This window comes from Argentina anserina, chromosome 1 (genome assembly GCF_933775445.1).
Source record: "Argentina anserina chromosome 1, drPotAnse1.1, whole genome shotgun sequence".
Taxonomy (NCBI): domain Eukaryota; kingdom Viridiplantae; phylum Streptophyta; class Magnoliopsida; order Rosales; family Rosaceae; genus Argentina; species Argentina anserina.
In genome coordinates this window covers 15,690,131-15,717,551 of record NC_065872.1, presented here as the reverse complement: position 1 = coordinate 15,717,551, position 27,421 = coordinate 15,690,131, and the positions used below count along the sequence as shown (strand labels likewise).

Sequence of the window (27,421 nt, the reverse complement as noted above, 5' to 3'; positions counted from 1 at the left end):
ACGATCCCTATGGTTGGTATATAAGTCAATGTATGCAAAATTAGAAAGGGGATGTATCATTTAATGACTATTATTCACAATATACTCAAGATTTTACTCAAAAACATGATGAAAATAGTGAAAATTTTGTACTTCATAGATCTTTTATGTGGTTCTAAATCACTCATGTAATTTCATGTTTAATGTATCATATGTAAATAAGGCATGATGAGCTAGTCTCCCTTTGGGTAAACATGCTCACAATATATAATTTTTAAGTAGATTTTTAATAATACTCGACGATTATTTCACCTTAAATTACTATAACTCACTATAAACTAATAGTTATATAATAATTTCTTATGACATATAGTAGATAATTGATCAAATAAATATTTCTCAAAGTACCATTACATGTTTTTATATAAATTTCCATCAATTTACTTAATTATTTTTTTTTAAATCGAAATTTTCCCGAAGTTTCCATCGAAATTTCCAATTTTCGGATTCTCGATATTTTCGTTCTTGCCGAAATTTTAGTCTTTGCCCCTACCTCACTTCGTCATGTGTTGCCACGTGTAGCCACCACCACCTAAACTTTAAACTCGCTGATGAGGGGAATCAAAACTTTGATCACCTCCCTACACATGCAATGACTTGGCCATCTCAACCAAGCCCATTTATTGTTCTGTTATTGCATTGTTATAATATATGTCCTTTCCTTATTAGTCTTAGTTTATAAAAATGATTTACTAATCCCAACTAATTATACTACTTTTTTTTTCTTACTTCAATTATTCACTACAAGTCAATTGTTAGCTAATTTTTAAAAAATTTCCTTAACTTTGCTACACTATAAACACGTAAAAGATTGTTACACCACTACTCTTTTCCTTTGTTCTTCTTGAATTTTTTTTACCACTTACCTATAGATTAATGATGAGCTTATGGGGAAATTCAACAATGTATTCACTATATTCCTTTCAAGTCAATTAGATGCTAAACTTTAAAGTCTATTTTTAAGAATTATCGATGATTGTTTCACCTCAAATTACTACAACTTATTATAGACTAATAGTTATACAAGATTTTCCTATGGAATATAGTAGATAATTGATCAAAGAAACATCTCTAAAAATTACATTCAAAATTTTCATGTTTTTATTTAAATTTCCACCAAATTTCTTAATTAATTTTCAAGATTGATATTTCTTTTTTTTAGACCCTCGATATTTCCGTTCTTACAGAAATTTTAGTCCTTGGCTAGAATCGTTGGTAAACTATAGCATGCAAACCGTCGAGACCATAAGCTTTAAAAGCACCAATTTGAGAAACAACATTAAACACTTTTTCTTCAGAAATATGAGCAGAAGATCAATATTATCAGAATTAGAAATAACAGGTTGAATAATACTAAAAAAATCAGTAATAATAGTACTAGATGGAGTTCGGGATGGAGTAAATCTTTTCCAAAAACTATTCGTGAAAATACAAGCAATCTGAGTAGGTTCAGTAACCAAAAGACCATGATCATCCTTAATCAACATAATGCGTTTTTTCTTTTTCCGAATCAGAGCCTGAGTCTGAAAGAACGAATTATTCTTATCCCCTAATGTAATCCACTTAGTTCTAGCTCTTTGATACCAGAACAACTCGTCATCACAAGAAAGTTTTTCAAGTTCCTTAGAAATTTCTACTTCGTTGTGTAGAAGATTAGGATCATGACTAGAAAGATAATCATTTTGAATTGTAGCTAGATCAGATAGTAAGTGGTTTTTGCGAATAAACAAGTTACCATAAACAGTCTTATTCCACCTAGAAGAAAGAAATTGGAAATAAGAGACAAAAGAGTTAAACTTATGCGAGTCCCTGAAATATTTTGCAATTTTCCAACAAATAGAATACGTCAATTGACATATTTCTGAGATGTCAAATAAGAAGTTTAATATTTTTTCATTAAGCTACATGTCGACACGAGCGCGGGAGTATCTACGGAATGTTTTTCCAACTCTCGGTTTATTTTCTACGAGTTTTAGAAGTTTTCGTGTTTTGGAAATATTTTAAGTTGATTTTCAGAAAAGTCCTATTTTCTATTTTTAAATTTGAACCGTTGATTTTAGTTCTATTAATCTAGACCGTCCATTTCTATCTAAAGGGCCAAGCCCATTTCTTTTTCTCATCCTCTCTCTTTTCGTCTCTCTCCCTAAACCCAGAAAACGCAGCGGCTTTCCGCCGTGCGCTGCCGCCGTACGGGAAAACTGGGCCGGCGGACCACCACCAAAATGTTCCTCTTCTTCTCCTCTTCAAAACCCATATTTTGCATGTTGGAGTTGCTTGTTTTTCCCAAAATCGAAAACTGAGGCAGTCAATCAATCGGAGAGCCCCGCCGACGAATCGAAGCTCCGGTGACCTTCTTCCTCCTTGGTGGGTAGTCTCTCCACCATCCCTTGGATTATCGCTAGTTTCTTCTTTATTTTCACAAAATCAAAGCTAATCCAATCCCCTCTTTTCTGGGTCGATGCCGCCGCACCTCCGTCATGACTTTCATGAGTTCTGGGTGTCCCAAGCACAGTTTCGAGCTCGGTGAGGAATCAGCTGTGAAGCAAGACGCCTTGGAGGAGCCTCTGTCATAGCAACAGCTCGAAAACAAAGGAGGAAGGTGTTTTAGACACTGTCCTCGTTTCTGGGATTCGTTAAGGTAGCTAATCTACCTCTTCTTCTCCGATTCTTGTAGTTTTAGACTCCGAATGTTGTTGTGATTGTTATTTTGGTTGTGCATGTTGAATTTGGGTGCCTAGAAACCAGATTCCAAGTCGGAATCCTTGATCGGAGATGAAATGGGTAAAACCGCAGTTTTTACTGGGATAAACTTACCCTGTTACAGTTTACTGGCCTGTGAAAATACTGTTTTATCCCTGACATATTCAATATTTACAAAATTGCCACTTTTACTGATCTGCCATTACTTTTTACTGATCACAGTTTACCTACTTACCTTAACAGATTTATTGATTTACCCTTATGATTTTACAAGGAACTTTAATGGTTTAACATTTTAAACCTAAAGTCTTTCAGATTTATTGATTTACCCTTATGATTTTACAAGGAACTTTAATGGTTTAACATTTTAAACCTAAAGTCTTTTACATATTTTAACTTAAAAATACGCCAACATAAATAATGACGTTTATTTACTATTAATCCCCAACCTCAGTTATCGCCCGAATCGGGGATCGAAAACACACTAAACTTAAAGTAATGTCGGAAATATTATTAACTAAGTCATCATTTCAATATTAAATACGTCTAAACCCCAAAGTGTGTTTAACACCACTCGAAATATTAAATCGATGAATATTGAGGTCGTCGAGTCTTGGTCAATAAAGTGAACTTGGTTAACGTCAGGGACAACCTTTGACATTTCGTAGTCCAACTAGGAAATGATCATTTGACTGAGATAATTATCACACTAACTTCCGCATTATTTGGTTGTTAACATCTTTTTGTGACGGGATTGAGGATTACGCCTATGCCCAGAGCATAAGGATCGTCACTCGGAGCATGTGAACTTCAGCTTCGACACACCAAGTAAGGGGTGAGCCGCCCACTATGGTGAGACGTTACCTTTCTGGGTTTGGTGATGCTTTTAATTTTGTAATGCTCAGCTTTATTTAATTTATTTCATCATAATCGTATTTATCTTTATACACGCATTTCTCTAGTCAACGTCTCGAGCACTTCACTCGAGTTAATTGGTAAATTTATCTAGTTACTTTTATAAATGGTGAACCCAATCTATGTCTCGAGCCCTACACTTGAGACTGAACAATATAGTTAATTTAAGATTTATTATGAGTGGTACTCGTTGTCTTGATTTCCGGTACCATCACTCATAATTAAGTAGTCATTAGTACTCGGCTAAGTAGCACGAACACGCTGCATTGGTCACGTATCGCGTGTCCGACACGGACACGCATGGACACGCTGAAATACGGTCGCACACGCGAATTCATTTTCGAACACGCGAATTTAATTTCGGACACGTCTATTTAACTTCGGACACGGAGGTATCCGCAAAGGACTCGCAATTAAAGAGGACACGGTTTGTTATCCTTGCGTCTTCTCTGTCAGAAACTCAAAATCGCTATGCCGACAAGTTTGACCCTCGACCTCCGACCTCCAACTTCGACCCCACCGCCACCGTTGCCGAGTCTCTTTCTCCTATCGTCACCACCGCCAGCGCCGATCTCATCAGGTGAAGTCTCTCTCCTTTTTCTCTTTCTCTTTCTAATTTCTACCTTGCTTGAATCAAATGTCGATTTATGGATTGGGGTTAATTTGGTGTTGAGGAATGAAGAAACGATGGTGGTGAGGTCGATCTGGGATCTTGACGGTGTTGATGTGGGATCTGGATGAGGCTGAAAAGGGGTTTGTTGGATAAGAGATTAAGAGGTCGACAGAAGAGTAGATAATTGTAATAAACACTCATCACGTGATTTTCTTGTAAGGAGACGTGTCCAGTACAAATACAAATTATACAATTATACAAACGTATGTCAATTCCAATTAATTACCATGAATTTGACTTTAGTAAAAATAATTATTAAAGTTTGACCACAAATTATATGCTTCATTCTTATATAAATAAATATAGAGAATTATATCATTTATATGCAATGGTTCCTTATACCTATGACATATTAATAAGTGTAGTACAATTTTTTAATTATTAAATATTTATATATTAAAAATAATAATTAATTAACGTGTCCACCATATATCCATGTCTAAAAAAAAATTTAATTTGTCGTGTCATCGTATTGTATTGTGTTGAATATGGACATTCGTATCCATATCCGTGCTACTTTGGTACTTGGTGTATCCGAGCGGGTGAACCATGACATATGTCATTAGGGATTAAATACTATAGTTAACTATATACAATATTTATCTATATAGTATATCAGTGATTCGGTTGTCCTGATGTCCGACACCGATTATACTTTATAAGTCGGTGATTTTGTTGTCCTGATGTTCGACACCGCATGTTTTATAACTCACTTAGCAAGTTGGGCATGGTTGATGTGTATGCGTCAACTTGAGTGAGAGTGTCACCGTGAGTCATAGAATGTAATTTAGGGATGTACATCATATAGTTAGTATTTACCTATTCTGCATATGGTGTACATAGTACATATGATTGTAGTACAGTGTAAACTCTATATGTAGCCTCCAATGTGAGATAAATAGATATTAGAAAATTCATTCTCCAAATCATGTCATATTTGACTTTGTATCAGAACGAGTTCCTCTTTAGTCGCGCATCTAATCAGTCGTGAACCCGAGTTGGATGACACTTTGTCAAAGGTCCAAGTTGGGTTCTATTATGAGTATTATCATGTCATCATAGGGTTTCTAATTGGATTGTTACCAAGTGTCCTTGGTTAATTGACATTGGTTTATTTTGTCCCAGTGTGTGAGATGTTAATTTGTCACGTGCAGACTTAAAAATTAAGTTGCACGTGAGGGGGGCGTGTTGGAGATGAGAGATTATATAACCCAGCATTTGTTAAACCACCCTTACTTGTTTGGCATTTGTTAAACCACCCTTACTTCTTTGGCACACATGACATCGCTCAACAAACCTTGTGACATCCCGCTTCAACTTTGGCCACCAATAAGTCGAAGTGATCCGAAATAGAGTCTTGTCACGTCCAAAATGACATTCTTGATGAAGTTCCTTGAGAATTTTCTCTCTTAAAGAACCTTCTAGAATGCATAACTGGTCACCCTTGAAAAGATAGTCATCATAAACATTGAAACCAGTTTGCTGACCAGCCAATGTTTGCTCCATAATGGGTGTCAAATATGGATCTTCCTTGTATTGCTTTTTGAAAGCTTCAAACTCCTTTACCTCAATACGAACAATAGACAAAAGAGAAGCTTTACGACTCAGTGCATCAGCCACCTTGTTATGAACTCCAGCATTATGCTTTATTTTATAATTGAATTGCTCCAAAAAGTTTACCCAGCTTGCGTGCTTCCTGGTCAATTTAGACTACCCTTTGATGTACTTCAAAGCTTCATGATCAGAGTAGAGAATGAACTCTCTATGAGCCAAGTATGAACTCTAATGTCGTATGGCTCTAACTGCTGCATAGAGTTCAATGTCATAGGTCCTCCATCGAAGCCTTGCACCAGTGAGTTTCTCACTGAAAAATTCAATTAGTCTCCCTTCTTGACTCAAAACTGCTCCAATCCCCACCTTTGATGCATCACAATCAATGGTCTAAATAACGGTTATCGGCATCGTATCGGTTTTGTAAAATAAGGATATAACGGGGATATATCGAGATATATCGGATTATATCGGATTTATCGTTTTTGTTAATTTTTAATTTAAATTTAATATATTTATAAACATATACTTTAAAATATTCAAAATATACCAAATAATATTAACTACTAAGTACTAATTGAACAAAAATAGGTGCACAAAAGATAGATTGAGATATTGATTATGCATTCATGCATTATAAACTCTCTCATCATCAAAATCAAAGTCAAACTCATCTTCTCCATTATCTTCATCATCATCTTCTGAGATAAAATCATCTTCATAAATCACCTTCAGCCTATTTGCGTTGAAATTCCTCAAAACGACATCGTCTCCTTAAAAAAAAATCACCGAAAAAAAGTAACAAGAAAAAAAGTCACTGAAAAAAAAGTCAACGAAAAAATATCATCGAAAAAAAAGTCACCAAAAAAAGAATCCATGGCAAAAAATAGTCCACCAAAATAAAATCCACCGAAAAAAAAAGTCAAACGAAAAATAAAAAATCCACCGATATATCGCATGTTGACCCGATATTTGGAGTTGACCGATATATTAAGGCGATATGGCATTTATCCTATCGGTTTCTAAATATCACCGATATATCCCGATATTTAGAACACTGATCACAATCAACTTGAAACACCTTTTAAAAATTAGGTAGAGTAAGGACTGGTGCTTCACATATCTTTCTCTTTAACAACTCAAAACTTTAAGTAGCTTCCGTCGTCCAACTAAACTTCTGATTTGTGTTCAAACAGTCAGTAATTAGGGAAACCAAGCTGCTGAAATTAGGAATTAATCTTCTATAAAATGAAGCAAGCCCATGGAAGCTCCTAACTTCATGTATATTCTGAGGTATAGGCCAATCAAGTATAGCTTTCACCTTTGAAGGATCCATAGAAATTCCTTATGAAGACACCATATAACCAAGAAAAGTGACTTGTTCAGCCATGAACATACACTTTTTCAGGTTAGCATAGAGTTGCTCCTTCCGTAGTGTTCCAAGAACCTCTCTTAGATGTTGTTCATGAGAAATGCGGGGATGGGCTATAGACAAGTATATCATCAAAATAAACCACCACAAATTTTCCAATAAAACGTTTCAATACCTCGTGCATTACCCGCATAAATGTGCTAGGCGTATTGCATAAGCCGAATGACATCACCATCCACTCATACAACCCTTCCCGAGTTTTGAAAGTCGTCTTCCACTCATCGCCTGGACGAATTCAGATATGAAGGTAGCCACTCCGTAGGTCAATCTTGGAGAAATTTTGGCACCTCCCAAGTGATCTAGCATATCATCAAGGCAAGGAATCAGATAGCGATACCGAACAGTGATCTAATTGATTGCTCGACTATCCATGCACATTCGCCATGTTCCATCCTTCTTTGGAGTTAATAAGGCTGGAACTGCACAAGGGCTTAAACTTTCTCTTATCAAGGCTTACTCCATTGCTTCAGTCACCTGTCTTTGCAACTCCTCGTGCTCTTTTGGACTCATTCTATACGCTCCTTTATTTGGAAGGCTAGAACCAGGTACAAGATCAATTTGATGTTGGATACTCCTTAGCGGTGGCAACCCTGGAGGAAGATCTTCTAGCAACACATTTGCAAATTCTTCAAGTAAGGGCTTTATTTCTCCTGGAATAGCTGAAATGAGACTGTCCTCTTCTGCTACCAAAGCATAGCATATTCCAGCTTCTCCAGCTTCTTGCAAGAAGTCGGTGATTGACAAGAAATTGCCTCCCTTCTTTGATGCCCTTTGCTTTTGAACATTGTCATCCTTTATTGGTGCAAGTACTATTTTCACCTTATTCTTCCAAAATGTATATGTATTCTTTCTACCATCATGAATAGCACTTCTATCATATTGCCATGGTCTTTCCAGAAGAACATGACAAACATCCATTGTAGCCACATCACACCACACTTCATCTAGATATTTATTTCCTATAGAGAATGATACAAGGCAGCGAGTATCAACGATTACCTCATTCCCCTTCTTGAACCAAGAGAGCTTGTAAGGTTTTGGATGCTTCTCTTGTTTTAATTTCAGCTTCTGCACTGCTTCTGTTGACATTACATTTTCGCAGCTACCTCCATCAATAATCAAGTTACAGATCTTGCCGCCAATGGTTCATGTGGTATGAAATATATTCTGACGTAACCAATCTTCTTCTATCTCTTCCTTAGACATTATCAAGCTTTTATGGATAACTAAGGCCTCACCGATGTCTCCATAGACCAATTCCTCATTGCATTCATCATCAACTCCTTCATCATAGATGGAATCTCCCTTTTCGTCATGAAATTCCTCTCCTTCAATCATGATCTGCTTATTATTGTCCAAACGGCTGCTGGAAGCTCGCCTACAGTCGGAAGACTTGTGATTTGGCTCTCCACACTTGAAACAACGAAGCTTGGATGCATTGTTCTGTCCCTACTTGACTGGTCCTGAAGGATTTGTACAATTTCAGCTGTTGCGGGTGAACTTTGAGCCCCAAATTTACCAGCTTTTCCAGGTCCTTGTCCATTGTTTGCTGCTTGGTGGATTGCTGGGTTAGTACCAGCTCTGAAATATGGTCGAGCGCTAGGCTTGCTTTGCCGTTTCTCAATGATTACAACTCATTGATGGATCTCAGACACAGACAAAAAAGTATGAAGATTAAGAGCATCCTGCAAATCTTCCCTCAAACCTCTAATATACCTTGCAACCAGCTGTTCTTCATCCTCATTTAGGCCTTTCTGGCTACCAATATATAAAACTCTTTAGTGTATTCATCCACCAGTCGATCACCTTGTCTAAGGTTTTGTAAACGTTGATAAAGGGTACGAACATAATTAAATGGAAGGAAATTCTCCTTGAGCTTTTTCTTCATCTTTTCCCAGTTCATAATTCTCTCTTTTCCACATCTTTCTCGTTTCATCTTCAGCTGCTCCCACCAGGCAGATGCTCGTCCCATTAATTTGACTGCTACCAATTTCACCTTCTTGTCATCCGGAACTTCCTTGAGATCGGATATCCTCTCAACAGTATTCAACCAATCAATGAACTCTTCAGCTTATAAGCTACCATAAAATTCTGGTATCTCAAGCTTCATCTTCATCTCCCACCTTCGATCATCCAAAATAGGTGGCTCCCGATGCGGAGCGCGCCCATAAAACGGGTTCTCAGAACTTGCATCTGAGCCATCACTGTGTTCAGCAGATCTTGCAGCTTCCAACTCCGTTATTCTTTGAGTTAGAAACTCCACTTGTCTCCTGAGTTGCTTAACTTTAGAAGTTGGCTGCCTATCTCACCCTCACCCAGCCATGGCCTCTGGTACCAACTGATGTAGGCCATAATAGGATCTGAACTGGAATTGGGTAGAAAATAGCTAAAAGAGAAAGAAACTAAGACCCTTAAGCTAAAAGATTTGAATAAACTAATTCTATTGTATTTCAAAAACTGAGAAACCAACATAAGCTACAACTCCTTAAATAACATAAACTCAACTACTCACAATAAATGCTACTAACTACTAAATCTTCCAGCTAAACACACACAAAACACAAGAAAATAATGACTAACACAAGTCAAGAAAACAAATTTAATGTAGCTAGACTCTAGGATACTTTCTTAGAAGTCAAGAAAACACATTTAATCTAACTTTTAGACGTTCTAAAGAAATACTGACTGCTTCAACCACTTCTGCCATAACCTCGAAAATGACTATTCTCATCAACCTCATCTAACACACTACTCTCAACTCCCTTCCTAACAATCTTAGCGGTCTCAGCAGACGAATCAGACAAGTCGGAAGCAATCGAAAACGACGACGCCGCATCTTTATAATCACCGGAATCTTCAGCCTTAATAGATTCATGTCGCCTCTCTTCTCAATTGACAAAAACTCAAGCCTCAAGCTCAGGTCATCTTAAATCCCCCTAATCTCATTTCCACCGCCGTCTCCTCCTCTCTCGACCTCACTCCTCTGCGTTGGCGACTCAAAATCAGCAACCTCTGAGAAACTCGGGGCGTCTTCGCCGTCGTCATCGGAGGCCACTCGAGCCTTATAGAAACGGCGCCGGCCTTCAATCCTCACCTTATTCTCCTTCCCTTGCTTTGAAATACAAATCCAAATCCAAAAACAGAAGCAAAAACCTCATCAGAAAAAAAAACCAAACCCTAGAAAACGAAAATCCCTAAATAAACTGAGAAATCAAAAGCGATTGTAGTTGATTTAGGGTTTGGAAGGTACCAGAGGGTTGGGGAGGAGCGGAGCTGAGGTCTTCGAGGAGGCGGTAGTGAAGATCGTTGAGGCTATACAGCTTCTTGCTGCTTTTCGTCTCCGCCATTTTTTATTTTTCAAAATCCAATATTATCAAACTTTGAGAGAAGGCCAGTGTTTAGTGGCTATTTATATACGGAAATGATTTTTGGATTTATAATTATAATTAATCGACAACTACTTCGAGGAAAGACTTTCCCGCTTTGTGTGGGTGTTATGAATTTGAGATGGTAATAATGTATGCCATTATTCGAAAAGTTGTGTTCTAGAGTAAAATTAACAAATTACAGTATCGATAAGCTAGTAGCCTTATGGCTGTTAATTCCGATACGACCCGATAACACGACTCGAAACTCGTATGAAATAAAGAGGGTTGAACCCACACAATTAAAAAGAGGGTCAGTGGTAGGTCAACTTGCCATAACCCATTTAATAAACGGGTTAACGACGGGTTAACCCGCTAACACGAAATCAACCCATGACACGTTTAAATAAATGGTCGAATTAAATTGTATAAATACACGCGTACATAAACTATTTAAATAGTAACATTATATGTATATAAAGGTTTAATAAGTATTTTCTCATGTTAAACTATAATTTTGGGTAATACATTGATTTTTTTTGTTTGATTCTTGCTTTAGTTGGTTATCTTTTCTAAAACTACATGCTATATTTATTAAATGGGTTAAACGGGTTAAACGGGTTGGAAACGGATAACCCGTTTAATAAATAGGTTGGGTTTGGATTTAAATTTTTGACACGATTATTAAATGAGTTGGGTTTGAGTTTATATTTTATGACATGCGAGACACCTTGACCCTATACGAACCCAACTCAACCCGACCCATTGACAGCCCTAAGCAACCTACCTCTTTCACCGTTACCAACAAACCAAAACAAAATACTCTAACTGGTAAAATTAGGGTTTTTACCCTTTGACTTCTCCAATTAGGAAAATTATTTAATGCACCGTAATTGGCTTCTCCAATTTAGGGTTAATTTAGGAAAGTCTCCAGTTATAAACCTAGTCAAGAATCCGGCAATTCAACAATCCAAATTAACATGCAGTGCACTCCAACGCTTTACAACAACTAAAATGTTGTTGTCCATAATTTATCTGAAGTCTCTGATTCCTGCCGATTAGCTGCTAAAATAGTAGCGATGATGGTTTAGCGGTGTGTCCGGAAAGAAAGAGGGGAATAAAAAGAGAATGAGGAATGCTACAAGCATATAACAAGTCTGTTATGAGTCGAACTCAGGACTTCACACTTAAATAAAATCATTATACCAAATGGTATTGGGCTCGTGCGTGTCATTTAATATCAAAATAAACTACATAATTTGGACTTATTTTCTAAAGTTAATTTATTGCTTGGTTTAGGTTTGCTTCGGTTGCCTAAGTTTGTCATTCATTACTCTTCGATTTTTGACGAGGTAATTTTCTTTTCACATAATCAGATTTGATTTATTTATTTTCTTTAAAAAAATATGAAAGAGTTTCACCTACCTTGTAGTGAGATTTGATATATATACCCCCTTTTAGACATAGCAGTTACGTATCAACCATAAATTATATCAAATTCCAATGACATACGCGTGTGTACTGGTATTAATTTTTCTTCATAAACTGAGTGATGTAAGGAAAGTAATTTGGGGCCTCAATACCGGAAACAAATTTGTCGCACACATCTATCATACACACCACCCTAAATAAATGTGAAATGTCTTTTATAATACTATAGTTATAAATTTGTTGAGAAAAATGACACTTGGCATTTACTTAGGGTAGTAGGCATGAAATGAACATGATAGGGGTGGGCGGCAAATTTGATTTCCTCAATACCTTATCACGTAGACACGACATGACCAATAAAAAATACACTTCATGTCATTCCGAAGTAAGAGGAAATCATCTAAGAAAATGGAGCTAGTATATATGTTCAATAACAGAGCATTGTTGCTTCATCGAGAGATCGACGGTAGCCTTAATCATAAATTCACTTACTCTTGAGTCTTGATATCGACTTCATAACAAGCAATGACTCGAAACATTTGTCATTACTTGTATGTTGTGGAAGTAGATAAACGTTATATTAATTCCAATGATCGTAGCTAGATAGAGGGCAAATATATTCATCAATTAATCCTCATAAAAATGTCTCAAGTGGACTCCCTCGACATAGATGTATTTCCAGTGCTATTGTTTTTTCCAACAATAGAACCACCTGCATTAACATTTCCAAGCGTAGCAATGCCATCTGAGTTAGATATATTCTTGCGTATCCGAGTAATGACACGATATATGAATGTGAAGAACCAAAACATCCATGGAAGGCAAACCAATACAACTCCAGTAACAGCAAGCCAGGACATGGATCCTGGCTCATGAGGAAGGACTATATAAGCCATAAGACACCCGCCTCCGACCATTATAGACAAGAATAAGGAGCAAGAAACAAACCATATGAACGCGCGGCCACCTCCGCCTCCACCTCCACCATCACCACCACCTCGTTGGTCCATTGCTCACTAGCTAGCTAGCTAGCTATACCTCTATTGCTTGCCAAAAATGTATCCACATCGATCAAATGTCATAAGACGTAGATCAATACAAGAAGCTCTTTAATCTCTCATAGGTTTGTTAGCTGGATTAATCAGAATGAGATGGATCGATCAGGAAGCTTGAGCAAATAGTGAGCAATGCGATGAAGTCAAAGAAGGTGGCATCAACGGCCTGCAAATTGCAACGAGTTCTTCTTGCGTTGAGGCTGAGAGGCCGAAGGCGATTTCAGATGGAGGACATGTTCAGATTAATATTGTTAACAATGTAAAACATGGTTTTCTTGTCAACACAAATTCACACCTGCAAGCAGGGATGAGAGAAAAAAAGGGAGCATAGAGACAGATATAGAGTGAGAGATATGCGGGTTTAATTAGTTTCTCCTTTATAATAGTGTTCTCATGCACTTTGTCTTTCTACCTCACAAAGTCACAATTACATATTGAAGATTTGATTTTCACTCAATAGCCACATACGACAAAGGATTCTAGCCGGAAACATGAAATATGCATGGTAACTTCAATTATTTTTTAGATCGTGTGGTTTACGGTTTACCCTCCCAAATACGTTCTTAAGGATTCATATGCACATAGAGTTCACAAACATGGGTATTCTGATATTTCATTTTTTTTCTTTTCATATTTTCGGAAAAAGAGGATCAAAAGGTTTCACACCTACTATTTTCGGTGACCAGAATCTAGAACCTAATAGGCTACTTCCTAGGTAATGATATTATGATATTTAATTAAATATTCTAATCTCTCGTATGTTATAAGAAAGAATTGGCCTCCCAAATTCATACATGAGGCTCATCCCACGTCCCGTCCCACTCATTTGAATCGGGACGGGATCGGGACGGTACGAGGGTTTTTAAGAATGTATCCCACTCGGGATTAATCACGGTTGGGACGGGACGGGATCGGGACGGGACGGGACAAATCCCACTTTCCTATGAAAACATATATTTTTACTTTTTCATTAGCAAAGTAACATTCAATAATGAAATTTTAACAAAAAAATACATATTATGTTCAAAATATTATAATTTTCCATTATTATTTGAGTTGATATAATTTTGGAGTTATTAAGAACATAAATTAGTTTCATTTTGATACAAATATATAAGAATTTTTAAGTTTTCATTAAAGGTGGGACGGGACGGGACGAAGCGGGATAGAAATTATTCGTCCCACGTCCCATCCCACTATTATGAAACGAGACGGGATCGGGACGGGACGAACGTTTTTAGACCTTCGTCCCGACTCGTCCCTATGAATTTCGGGATGAGATCGGGATTTCCGTTTTTTATGCCCACCCCTACCTACATGTGCTTGTGCATGCATAATTCACATACACGTAGAGTTCACAATACATGGATAGCCCTTATTTTTATTACATGTGACCGTTAATTTGTCATAGAAATTTTTTTAATATTATATAGTGCGTTTTACCCTCCCGTATCCGTCTATGTGCTCGTGCATGTAGAACTCATATGCACGTACTCACGTAGAGATCAAGAGTAAGGCCATCTATCTTTTACTGAACATGCATAATTTCATTATAATTTGTTGCACATTTTAGAACTTGCTAACCCTACTTTGTGTTTTGTTTTATTACTAGATCAATATAGAAATTAGAAGATGGCCTTACCTTAATAATCACCGACACAAAGTAAGCACCACTTTAGTGCACCGAAAATATATCAAAGTTGGCGCTCGCACAACATAATAGGAGACGAAATAATACAAAGAACAAGGAGAAGTGACGCTAATTAAACTCGAACGTCATATTAACCAACAGTGTGCTCGATCTCTCCCCATTTTAGTGCATTTTGTTTTCACCTTTGTTTTGAAATTGTGAGCGTGATTTAAGGAACAAATCACGAACGTAATTTATGGGAGTTGTAGGAATGATTTATTGGTTTATATATAGCAGATTATGTGTAACAACGATTAAGAAACAATTTAGTTGTATACAATATTTCAACTTGGTATCAGAGCCCATTCTTTGGAGCTCTGTTTTTTCTGGGTTTCACTGCATTTTTGCCGTGGAACTGTACGTTTATCTGTTTGCAACCCTCTATGTATTCACCCTAACCCTTCCATATGCTACTGCTCTCTACTCATTCGAACGCCTTCTCCCTCCTTCCTCTAAATGCTTGGCGTGATGCAGGGGTTGTGCTGATGCTCATTCACCAGGGAGATAATGCATGCAATGTGGAAGCCTCAGAAATTTAAGTACGTTCTTCTCATCGCCGGCGCCTCCGGCCTGGAATAGACCGAAAGCACCTCATGGCACCTTCACTACTTATGTCCACATAGAGAGAGAGAGAGAGAGAGAGAGAGAGAGAGAGAGAGAGAGAGAGAGAGAGAGAGAGAGAGAGAGAGAGAGAGAGAGAGAGGAAGCAGGAGATAGAAGGAGTCACCATTTCCATCTGCGGTCACCACCCTCAGACGCAGACCTGCCATCGACGTTTCCGACCTACGTGGCAGCTGCGTCCCCCACCGCCGACGACGTTTCCAAGCTACGTGGCACGACAGGGACTTGGCCGTGATGGTGTATTGAAGCTCGACGATGACGCCATCACCCTTCACCAGTGTCTTCCCCTCTGCCCTTCACCGCCGTCGCGCTCACCTCTACACAGGCGCTCTCCACCACTCCGACGACGCCCTCTGGCCTTCACTGGTGGTCCGATGTCGCGCCCTCCTCTCCTCTCCGTGATTTCATTTTTTCGGCGAAGTTCCCACCCGACCCGGTCCTTCTTCGCCCGACCCGACCCGGTCTTTCTTCGCCTGACCCGGCCCTCCTTCACCCGACCCGAATTTGACCCGGCCTAGCCCGAATTCGACCCGACCTGGTCTGACCCGAATTTTGTTGTCTTAGTTGTCAGTGTAGGTTCACCGATAGTGCAGGTGCACCCAAGACAGGTTCAACTCCGTTTTTTATTCTATTGTGTTTCCGCTGCATCAATCCTGATTTTTCATTTTCAAAGGGTTTTAGAGATGACACAGAGAGTTCTCATATCAATAATGTTCCACAATTTGAAGTATCTGTCAAGAATTCTGAAAGTGGTTCTTTTCGGGATGCTAAACTCAATGGGACTAATTTCCATAAATGGCAGAGAATTATGGCCGCTCATCTTCGAGACATGCACAAGATGGGGCATGTAACCGGAGTAACTATGTGGGACGACGATGATCGCCTTGTCATATCAGTTTTGTGGAAAGCTATGAATGACGAGATCGTTGATCTGGTGGAGTCATGTACTACTGCGCAGACAATATGGCAAACACTGGAAGACTTATATACTAATGACATTGATTTCAGACAGGTTCATGAGTTAATATGCCCAGTTTTGGCGATGCAACAGTATGGGCAACCGGTGGCGCAATATTTCACCAAACTGAAAAAATCTTTGGGCTGAGATTGATATGAAACGTCCTTGCATGATCAAGAATCAAGATGATATTGTTTGGTACCAAAAAGAGAAGGAGCTTGAGCGCGTTCACAATTTCCTGAAAGGTCTTGATGCAAAGCATAACAGTGCGAAAGGAGAATTGCTCAGAAAGATCGAACCCCTAGCTTAATCATTGCTTTCGCATATATCCGAAGGATGAGTCTCAGCAGGCGAGTCTTCATAAGGCACAAGTTTTAGTTTCAAGTTTTACTGTTCATGCTAGATCTCCCACACCATCCCATCCGCTAGCAATTTCGGCTCCACTTCATCAGCAAGGCCCACCACCAGGCTTCGGGAATCAACCCTGTCCTCCTTTCTCTTATTGTTATGGTACTAACCATGCTCGTGCGATATGTTGGAAGTTGTATCCCAACCTTCGGCCTAAGAGGCCTAATTATTGTCCCAAGGCAAAAGCAGCTATTGAATTCATCCAGGAACCGGATATCTATGATGTGGTTGAACATGATCATCATACAACAGGAGGAGCAACACCTACCACATCCATAGCTGGTCATGGTAAAATTGGTATGGTTTTAAAAATTTCTAACTTTGTTGGTTTTGATACATGGATTATTGATTCGGGTGCGTCTGATCATATGACTTATGACAAATCTTATTTTACCATATTGTCTCCTCCACCAGTACCCTATGTTACTAATGCTAATGGTGAGGTCTTTCCCATGTTAGGGACAGGGTCAGTTCGTATTACTCCCACTATAGAGCTTCACAATGTACTATATGTACATGCTTTATCTCATCATTTGATATATGTCTCACAATTAAACGCTGACGCTAAGTGTTCTGTGACATTTTTTCCTATGTATGTGATATTTCAGGATCTTCTCACCGGGGAGTTCATTGGTTAGGGGTATTTAAGGGGCAAGTTGTTTCATCTGGATCAGACATATGCGAGGGAGAAACCAGGGGCACAATCTCGGACCGCTTTAATTTCCACTTCTGACAAGGTAAGTGAGGTTTGGTTATGGCATCGTCGCTTAGGGCATCCATATTTTAGTGTTATAAAACAATTCATTATACAGCTCTTCAAAATAGGAATTTTGTTGCTCCTCCTGCTGTATGATTATCATGTCCAACCACACCATAGATATCTGGTTCCTGAATCTCTGGAGTGATTATATCAGAATCATCTGGTGGTGTCTGTGTAGCTGACACATTGGTAATCTCAACGGAACTCGTCATAGGTACTGGTCTCCCCCTCTCCATGATACAATTCTTCAAAATAGGAATTCTCCCCCTGAAGAGCAGTATCAGAAGAGGGAAAATAGCTCATGTCCTAAAAAAAGTAACATCCATAGTGACATAGTACTTCCTGGTAGGTGGATGATAGCACCGGTACCCTTTCTGATGGCCGCCATATCCAACAAACACACATTTAACTGCCCGGGCATCCAACTTAGACCGCTGATGTGGTGGAAGATACACAAAAGTAACACAGCCGAACACACGGGCATGAAGAGTATGAAAAGAGGGTAATGAGACATGAGATGCAAGCACCTCATATGGAACTTTTTCCTGAAGGACACAAGATGGAAGACGATTAATGTGGTGGGCGGAAATTATGACAGCATCACCTCAAAAGTATTTAGGCATATGGGCACTAAAAAGAATACACCGAGCCATATCAAGTAAATGACGATTTTTCCTTTCAGAAACGGAATTCTGCTCAGGTGTGTAAGGACATGTTGTCTGATGAACAATTCCGTGTGTGTTAAAGAACTACTGAAAAACATGATTCACATATTCCCTCCCATTATCAGAACGAAGAACTCTAATTTTGGCATTATATTGGGTTTGGACAGTGGTATAGAAGGCTTAAAAAACTTCAAGCCGAAAAAACCTCATCTTTGGTTTTAAGAAGAACAATCTATGAAAGACGTGTGCAATCATCAATAAAGGACACATAATACCGCATTCTGGACATAGTAGACTCGTTAGAGGGTCCCCAAACATCAAAATGAATTATTTCAAAAGGAATAGTACTTTTATTAGAAGTACTGGGGAAATTAGTAAATCGATGACTCTTTCCCAAAACACATGTCTCATAACGTAAAGAAGACTCAGCCACACTAATAAACAAAGTAGGCAACACAACTTTCCCTCATGTGTCCCGTACTGATGTTTATCCACCCGACCAATGCTCTCCTGGTACATAAGATCACTCATATGAGGTTATTCATTCTATTGAGACTAGTAGTAGTGAGACTAATAATAGACGAGAAAATTATTAACTTTCCTTTTGTTCCTACAGAAGAGCAACTTGCCGATATGCTTACAAAAGGAGTGTCTAAAAATGTCTTTTATGACTCACTTAACAAGTTGGACACGGTTGATGTGTATGGACCAACTTGAGGGGGAGTGTGAGCGTTATTTAAGGAAAAAATCACGGACGTAATTTGTGGGAGTTGTAGGAATGATTTATTGGTTTATATATAGCAGATTATGTGTAACAACGATTAAGAAACAATTTAGTTGTATACAATATTTTAACTGAAAATGGTTTTCTTAACTCTTAAGCTTCCGTTTTCGTCTACCTTCTTCTTTACGCCATGATCTGAATACAAAAATAAGTGTCCACTTTCTCTTGAATAGTTCAACTGCATTGATATCATGGGAAATATCCTCGCTGATGTTGTGGTATCTAGCCTAGGGCAGGATTGGTTGGTATACCAGTCTTAATTTTTTAATGCCATATACCAACCAATATATATTTGGTATGAAAAATCCATAATTTATACCAACCAATAATGTTGGTATACCAATTAAGTGGTACGGTTGGTAATGGGCTTGTACCAACATATTTAAGGCCCAAAAATTTAAAGGCCCAATCCAAATAAGTAATAACAAATAAGTGAAATCGCAATAGAATTCCAAAGTCTTATATAACTTCAACCAAATTTCCAAATACAAAGTCATAAATAGAAAGTCAAAGTCCAAATAGTCAAACTGTTAAAGTACTTATGAATTCTCAAAACAATTGAAAAAATAAATGATAGGTTTAAATGCGATATATGTTGACATGTTGTAAGCAGTAATGGTGCTACTAATAGGTCTACGCATTTGTACTTGGGAATTCGATTGAATCGATTCATTCATAATTAAATAAAAATATTGAAGACGAGAAAAAGAGTGTACTTGAGAAAGAAACTCGGAGAGATTAGATTAAGTTTAGTAGATTTATACGGTTTGGATTTATTTTTCAATAAATCTAAGGTTGAAATTTAAAGATATATATATATATATATTTTTTTTTTAATTAAATAATTTAATATAATATAAGTTGGTAGGTACGATATACCATGGTATATAAAACATCTATACCACCTACCTACCGTATTTTTAATGTTGGTACGGTATACCGTACCATATACCATGTACCAAGTATTTGGTATACTAACATATTTGATACGGTTAGTATACAAATTGGTTGTGATAGTTTTATATACCATTGCCACCCCTAATCTAGCCTATGACTTCCCAAAGAAACCAGAAACTATTGCAGGTTATAGATGAACCAAAAACAAATGGTTATCAGCAAAATCACTATTTGATCACTGATCAGAATTAACTAAAACAAAACGGGCGCATTCCCGTGACTTAACAAAGACATTCAGAGCTAAAAAATGTTGACAACTTGAGATCAAAATTTTCTCAAAGGCACACCAAATCCGAACACACCTGCAGTGGTGGATCCAGGAATTAGAGTTCGGGTGGGCTTGAGTTTTCTACGAAAGGAAAAAAAAATGAAAAATCTCGGGTGTGAGAGACTTATATTAAGTGGGAAAAAAGTACACTTCGAGGGATCCTTACTCATCAAATACAATATAAGAATAAACTAAGTAATATAATCATACGGTTCAATAAATTTTCAACATCATGAATCACCATCTCATTGTCAACAAAATTAGCATACTCTTTTTTAGAATCATCCACTGGACTGACTGGAGACTCTAAAGGCAATGGTGCATCATCAAAGTTTGGAGAAGCTACGGAATGAGTAGAAATCATATTTGAACTTGAAGGAGACATTAATTATTGGATGCCATCTAGTAAGTTTTTAAATTACTTTGACTTCGGTATTGAATCCGATAATTTATTAGAGACTACATACGGATTAAGAAACAATGCTTATATTAGACAAAATGTAGCAAACATGCAAACACAATAGCAAGGCAAACACAACAACGGGGAAAACACAGTAGCAAGGCAAATACAAAAATCCATATAAATTGTGAATTTGTCATAGAAGTTTGATAGGAGCACAAAGTATGACGTTCTTAATATTTATATGCCCTATTCTTATGCTTTGTTACTTCTTATTTAGTTGTTTTAGTTTCATATTTGTCATTTCTATGTTCTAAGGAGAGCTATTTCGAATTTTGAATGAATTGATGATGAAATTGTGCTAAGTGTTAAAACTCCTTATTGAGCTAGGATTCCTTACTTGACTATGATTCTACTTTCCTATTTTCATTCTTTCATATTCCTTAATCGACGATTTCTTTTCAGGAAAGACAAATCATATTTGGAAAGGAAGAAGAGTTGCCGAGATGCATTCCTAGTTGAATAAGGAAATCATGTTCGAGTTGAAGAAGGAGAAGAGGAGGTCGGCCTAGCTACTCCTAGTTGGACCAAGAATGTTGCCGTGCAGCCCTTAAGTGATCTCCCTATTGGACTTGGTTTCCTATATCAAGTTGGATATGGAGTACATGAATCAAAATCCATAACAAAGAGGATTTCAGTTTCCCAATTGGTTTCTATCTCCTAAATGGGACGGCAAGAGGCTTCCTAGACTCCTATATATAGAGGCTCGGCCTCTCCATTCAGATGATCATCAGCCTTACACACAAACACAAGCCATAGTTCTGCCGAATCCATCCCTCACCCTTCCAAGAAATCCTAAAACCGATTCCATCATTCCCCACCAATCAATAGCCTTCAAGCACGCTTGTGAAGAAGGTTTCATCCATAGAAGTCATGGCTATACACTTGTGGATTGCTTGATTTATAAAGTGTAACCATGATTCACTCTTTGTTTCAATTCGGTTTTGGTTTTATTCTTGTTCTTGGATGAGCTTGCCATTTGTGTAGTGTAATCTTGTTTCAATTTTGTCTATGAAATAGCTACTTGATTCAATTGATATAAAGGATTCGAAATTATATTTTGGTCTTATGAAGTTTCTGTTTTGGTTTCTGCCGAGTATTGTTCTTGATTAATTTCGATTTCTAAGTGTTATGACTATGCTTGTAGCATGATATTTAGGTTGTTGGATTAAAGACTTATGCTAAGAACATGTGTATTCTTTTATATGTGATTTTCGAATTGCATGGTTGTTGGTTAAGTAGGTGACATACTTGATGAATTCAATGTGCATGGCTTTTGAATTACATGATGAAGATGAACATGTTAGATTTCGATTATGGCTGCTTGGTAGTGATCGAATGTGTTAAGTGTCTATGTGTTTAGGTTACTGCTTAGAACCTTAAATGCATGATCCATCATTGGTTGTTCAATATATGGTCTCGGCATGATTCAAAAGGAAGTCATAGAGCTTGTTTCGATTCTCTTATGTGAGTTGTTTTGGTAATTGTTTATGTGTTGGTTGGTTGATCACATGTATATATTAGCTTAGGTTTTATTTTCTGTTTTTATGATTCAATCCGAAACCTATATCAACTTTTTATATCTTTATGAATTCATGTTAAGTATTGTGATCCTAAGCCCTGGCTGGATCCCCGGTTTGTGAATGATACCCTCTTGCTTTATACTACTAATGATGTGTTCAGGGTTAAATATTGATGTCGAGTAATCGAGCAATCATCAAATGGCACCGTTGCCGGGGATCCATAAGAGATGGATCCCTAACTTTTAATGCGAATTCATTGTTTATATTGTACATTTGTATATTCTTATCTTGTTTCGTTGTACATATAGTAATGTATCTTAGGTTGTTGTTTTGGTGCTTGAGTGAATGATTGTTGTAGGTTGTAAATCAAACGGAATAGGTAAAGTCCCTTTTGTTAATATTAGCCTTAACCCTTCATGCTAGCTCTCGAGTTTGCATGAGGTCGAGGGCAGCTTTTATTAACACTTGGAGATTTGTCTAACACACAACGTTAAGTCCAGCTGAGTAAGGGGCACACTCTCTTATTACTCTGGTGCATGGGACCAAAATTGGATCTCAGAGAACTAATGACTGACATACATCTCGGTGATGGAGTCGATAGAGAGTTCGCTCTCCGTAGTTCAACAAATGAGTCCTACCATGTTCACTATCTCTAATTGAGATACAAGGCCTTCTGAAACAAAGACTTGATCTTGTGTCTAGGCATCCATACTTAGGTCGCACGTCCACCTTGGTTTACAACTTGGAATCAATCGATCGTTCACGCATTGAAATGGCAAAAAAGAACTTGTGAATTGTATGAACTTTTGTAAACGTAAAGAACTAACTCTTTGTAAACTTGACATAGTTGCCGTGCCCTTCCCCATAAGTGTGCGTGTGTGTGACTAAGGGAAGGCACGAATTATATGTGTTCCTTGTGTATTCTTCAATGCTAACTCTTTAACTTTCGTACAACATGTACTATGCATGTCTGAATTTTCTAAGAAGACACAAGAGCTCAAGGATCGAATTCAAGCACTTAGAGATTTAAACAACTCTTTCATAAGTGGACCTTTAAATTTTGAAACATCTCCAAGCAATTCAATCTTAAACTCTTCACCTAGATCAGAAGAAGAGGAGGATCTTTCCTTCCCCTTCATCTTCAATTCAGACTTAGACACAATTGCGGACCGTGACATAATTCCTGTTGGTGCTCCAATGGCACTCAAGAATGCATTCATTCCCACCACCTCTGAATCACCTTCATGCATTGCTTTTAGTCCACCTGATGAAGCTAACTTCTTCATTCCGGTTCAATTGCTTGGGCAGCTGCCTAAGTACTCTGGTTCTTCAAGGGAAGACCCTAATGTTCACCTTAGGGAGTTCTTGGACATTTGCAAGCTCCAATCGATTCATCATCTTTCTCAAGAAGGCTTGAGGTTGCTTTTGTTTCCATTTACCCTTAAGGATGATGCTAAATGTTGGTTGTATTCTTTGCCTGCAGGAATCATCACCACATGGGATGAAATGACTAGGAGGTTCTTAAAGCAATTCTTTCCTGCTCAACTCACGAAATGACTTAGGAGGGAGATTCAGAACTTCACTCAAAATGATGGTGACTCACTCTATGAGGCTTGGGAGGAATTTCAGGAACTACAAAGGAAGTGCCCTCACCATGGTATTTCGTTGGATGACTTGGTGCAATTCTTCTATGAAGGACTCGACACCACCAATAAGAGCATGGTGGACTCGGCATGTGGCTGCACATTCATGAACAAGACCGGTCAAGAAGCTTACACCTTGATTGATGACTTGGCTGACAACAATCGCCAATTTAGTTCCAAGGAGAAGAGAGGAAGCAAGAGCCGTGGGGTGTATGATGTTGATGCAAGGAATCAAATGGCTACTTTAGAAAGGAAGCTTGACGTTCTAGTCAAGGCATTCAATGGTTCGAGCATCAACAATCAAGCATGTGGTATTTGTTCTTTCAAAGATCACACGACTGACAATTGTCCAAATGGTGCAATGACTGAAGAAGAGTTGAACTTTATGGGGCAATAAAGGCCTAGGTACGATCCATACTCGAACACATACAACCCTGGACTTAGAGATCATCCAAATTTTCGTTGGAGCAACAATGCTCAACCATCCAATGCTCAAGGTCAAGGACCTCGTCCTTCAGGTTTGTTTGTGAGGCCTCAGGTACCTCAAGGTTCTGCTCCCTTTAACTCTAATGTTCATGGTTCGAATAATGCATTTTCACCTAATTATGATGAACTTTTGAAGTCTCTTGCTCAAGGGCAGTAAAATCTAAACTCTGCTACTCAAGCTTTAGTTACAAGTCAGCAAGCTCATTCTAAGGACATAACCGAGCTTAAGAAGCAGATAGGACAAGTGATCGACTTCATGGGCAAGATCCATGAAGGAGGGAAGTTGCCGAGCCAAACTGAGCCTAATCCTAACGTGAAGGCCATGATGACAAGAAGTGGGAGGATCTTGGATGCTCCATTGCAGCAACACAAGAAGGCCGTGCCTTCTAAAGGAAAGGAGGCCGAGAGTTTCAATGTCAAAGACTTAGAGAATGACCCTGCCTCCTCTAAGGCCAATGATGTCGTGCCTCTACCACAAGGAGATCATGCCGTGCATGACAAAGGTAAGAATCCTAACTCTAGTGGTTTGGTTTCAACTAATGATCTTCCTCGTGTTCCCTTCCCTAGTAGATTTGCAAAGCAAAAGAAGGATGACTCTGATCAAGCCATGCTCGACATCTTCAAGAAGGTGGAAGTGAACATGCCTCTTATTGAATGCATACAACAAAATCCTAGGTATGCTAAGTTTTAAAAGAATTGTGCACCAACAAGAGGATGACTCGAGAGAAGGAGGTTGTTACAATGAGTGAGACGGTTTCTGCCGTGCTCCAAAGGAAGCTACCACCAAAGCTTAAGGATCCAGGGAGTTTTTCTATCCCTTGTACAATCGGAAACATGACATTTGAGAAGATAATGCTAGACTTAGGTGCATCTATTAATGTAATGCCGTATTATATCTATGAGGACCTAGGTCTAGGTGATTTGAAACGTGACAATGTTGTGATTCGATTGGCTGATTGTTCCAACAAAGTCCCTTTGGGCTATGTTGAAGATGTTCTTGTGCAGGTTTCGAGCTTGATCTTTCCTGCCGACATCTATGTCATAGACATAGAACCAACTGAGGCAGACGAAAAGGAGGTCCCTATCTTGTTGGGCCGTCCCTTTATGAGGACTGCACGAACAAAAATTGATGTGTTTAGTGGATCACTCACCTTTGAGTTCGATGGTGAAGTGATTAGCTTCAACATCTTTGAAGCTATGAGGTATCCTCTTTCGGAGTTAAGTGATTGTTTTTCAGTTGACATTCTTGATTCCCTTGCAGATAACTATCTAGATACCTTGGCACATGACGAGTTGGCACTCACCATTGCCCAAGGGGCCGGATTTACAAGTGACGGTTCTAACATTTCGGAGTTAGAAGCTAACAATGCCGTGCCATCCTTCATTCATGAGAACGTGACCTCTCTTGAGGTTGCACGTGAGGTAAGCTTTGTCTCTCCTAGTCCAATTCTCTTAACTACTAACAAAAATCTTCCTTCTGTGGTGCAAGCTCTGAAGCTTGATCTTAAGGTTCTTCCGGACCACTTGAAGTATGCATTTTTAGGAGAAGAGGATACATTGAGGAACAAGAGGAGAGATTGATTGAAGTGTTGAAGAGACACAAGACGGCAATAGGATGGACCCTAGCCGACATCAAAGGAATCAGCCCTACCATGTGTGTGCATCGAATATTGCTAGAAGATGGTGCCAAACCAACCAAGGAAGGTCAGAGACGCCTTCACCCACCAATGATGCAAGTTGTAAAGGATGAAATCACTAAGTTGCACGATTGTGGCGTGATCTACCCCATCTCGGATAGTAGGTGGATCTCTCCCATTCAAGTTGTGCCAAAGAAGTCAGGCATCACGGTGGTGAAGAACAAAGAGAACGAGTTGGTGCCTCAAAGGACAGTGACCGGTTATAGAGTGTGTATTGACTATAGGAAGCTCAATGCTACAACAAGGAAGGACCACATGCCATTGCCATTCATTGATCAAATGCTTGAGAGGTTAGGTGGTCACTCTTTCTATTGTTTCCTTGATGGATATAGTGGATACAACCAAATAAGTGTTGCGGAAGAAGATCAAGAGAAGACTACGTTCACATGCCCTTTTGGTACGTTTGCTTATCGTCGCATGCCTTTTGGTTTATGCAACGCTCCAGGTACATTTCAACGTTGTATGTATCACATTTTCTCTGAGTATATTGGTTCTAAAATTGAATTTTTCATGGATGATTTTTCTATCTATGGTGAAGATTTCGAAACTTGCCTAGAGAATGTTGAACTTGTGCTCAAACGTTGTGAAGAAACTAACTTGGTTTTGAATTGGGAAAAATGTGATTTCATGGTCACGCAAGGCATTGTCTTAGGCCATATTGTTTCATCTAGAGGAATTGAGGTTGATAAGTCTAAAATAAATCTTGTGCGTCACTTACCCCTCCCCACAAGTGTGAGGGATGTTCGATCGTTTCTTGGACATACAGGTTTCTATCGTAGGTTTATCAAAGAATTTTCCAAGATTGCAAGACCAATGAGTTCATTGCTTCAAAAGGACGTTCCCTTTCACTTTGATGATGATTGCAAGCTTGCATTCGAGACTTTGAAGAAGCTCCTAACTTCAGCACCAATCATGGCACCGCCGGATTGGTCCTTACCATTTGAGTTGATGTGTGATGCCTCCGACTATGCAGTTGGAGTCGTGCTAGGGCAGAGGAAGGACAAGCAGCCCTACGCCATCTACTATGCCTCACGAACACTCAATGATGCTCAACAAAACTACACCACAACTGAAAAAGAACTTCTTGTCCTGATCTTTGCTCTAGATAAGTTTCGTTCTTACTTACTTCAATCTAAAGTTATTGTTTACACTGACCATGCAGCTTTGAAATATTTAATGACGAAGAAGGATGCCAAACCAAGATTGATTCGATGGATTCTTCTACTCCAAGAGTTTGATCTCGAGATCAAGGATAAGAAGGGAAGTGACAATGTTGTGGCGGATCACTTGAGTCGTTTGGTGAGATATGCCGAGCCCTTGGCTATCCAAGAGAGTTTTCC

At 38.5% G+C, this 27,421-nt stretch overlaps 1 protein-coding gene and 1 non-coding gene across 3 annotated transcripts in view; both read right to left on the bottom strand.

The window, feature by feature from the left end:
* LOC126790995 (protein CHROMATIN REMODELING 24-like) overlaps positions 1-27,421 on the bottom strand; it is a 179,676-nt gene that overhangs the window by 16,679 nt on the left and 135,576 nt on the right. The window lies entirely within an intron of this gene.
* On the bottom strand, positions 23,810-23,916 carry LOC126805358 (small nucleolar RNA R71). Its single transcript, XR_007674029.1, has one exon. It is a non-coding gene; the product is annotated as a small nucleolar RNA R71 (small nucleolar RNA).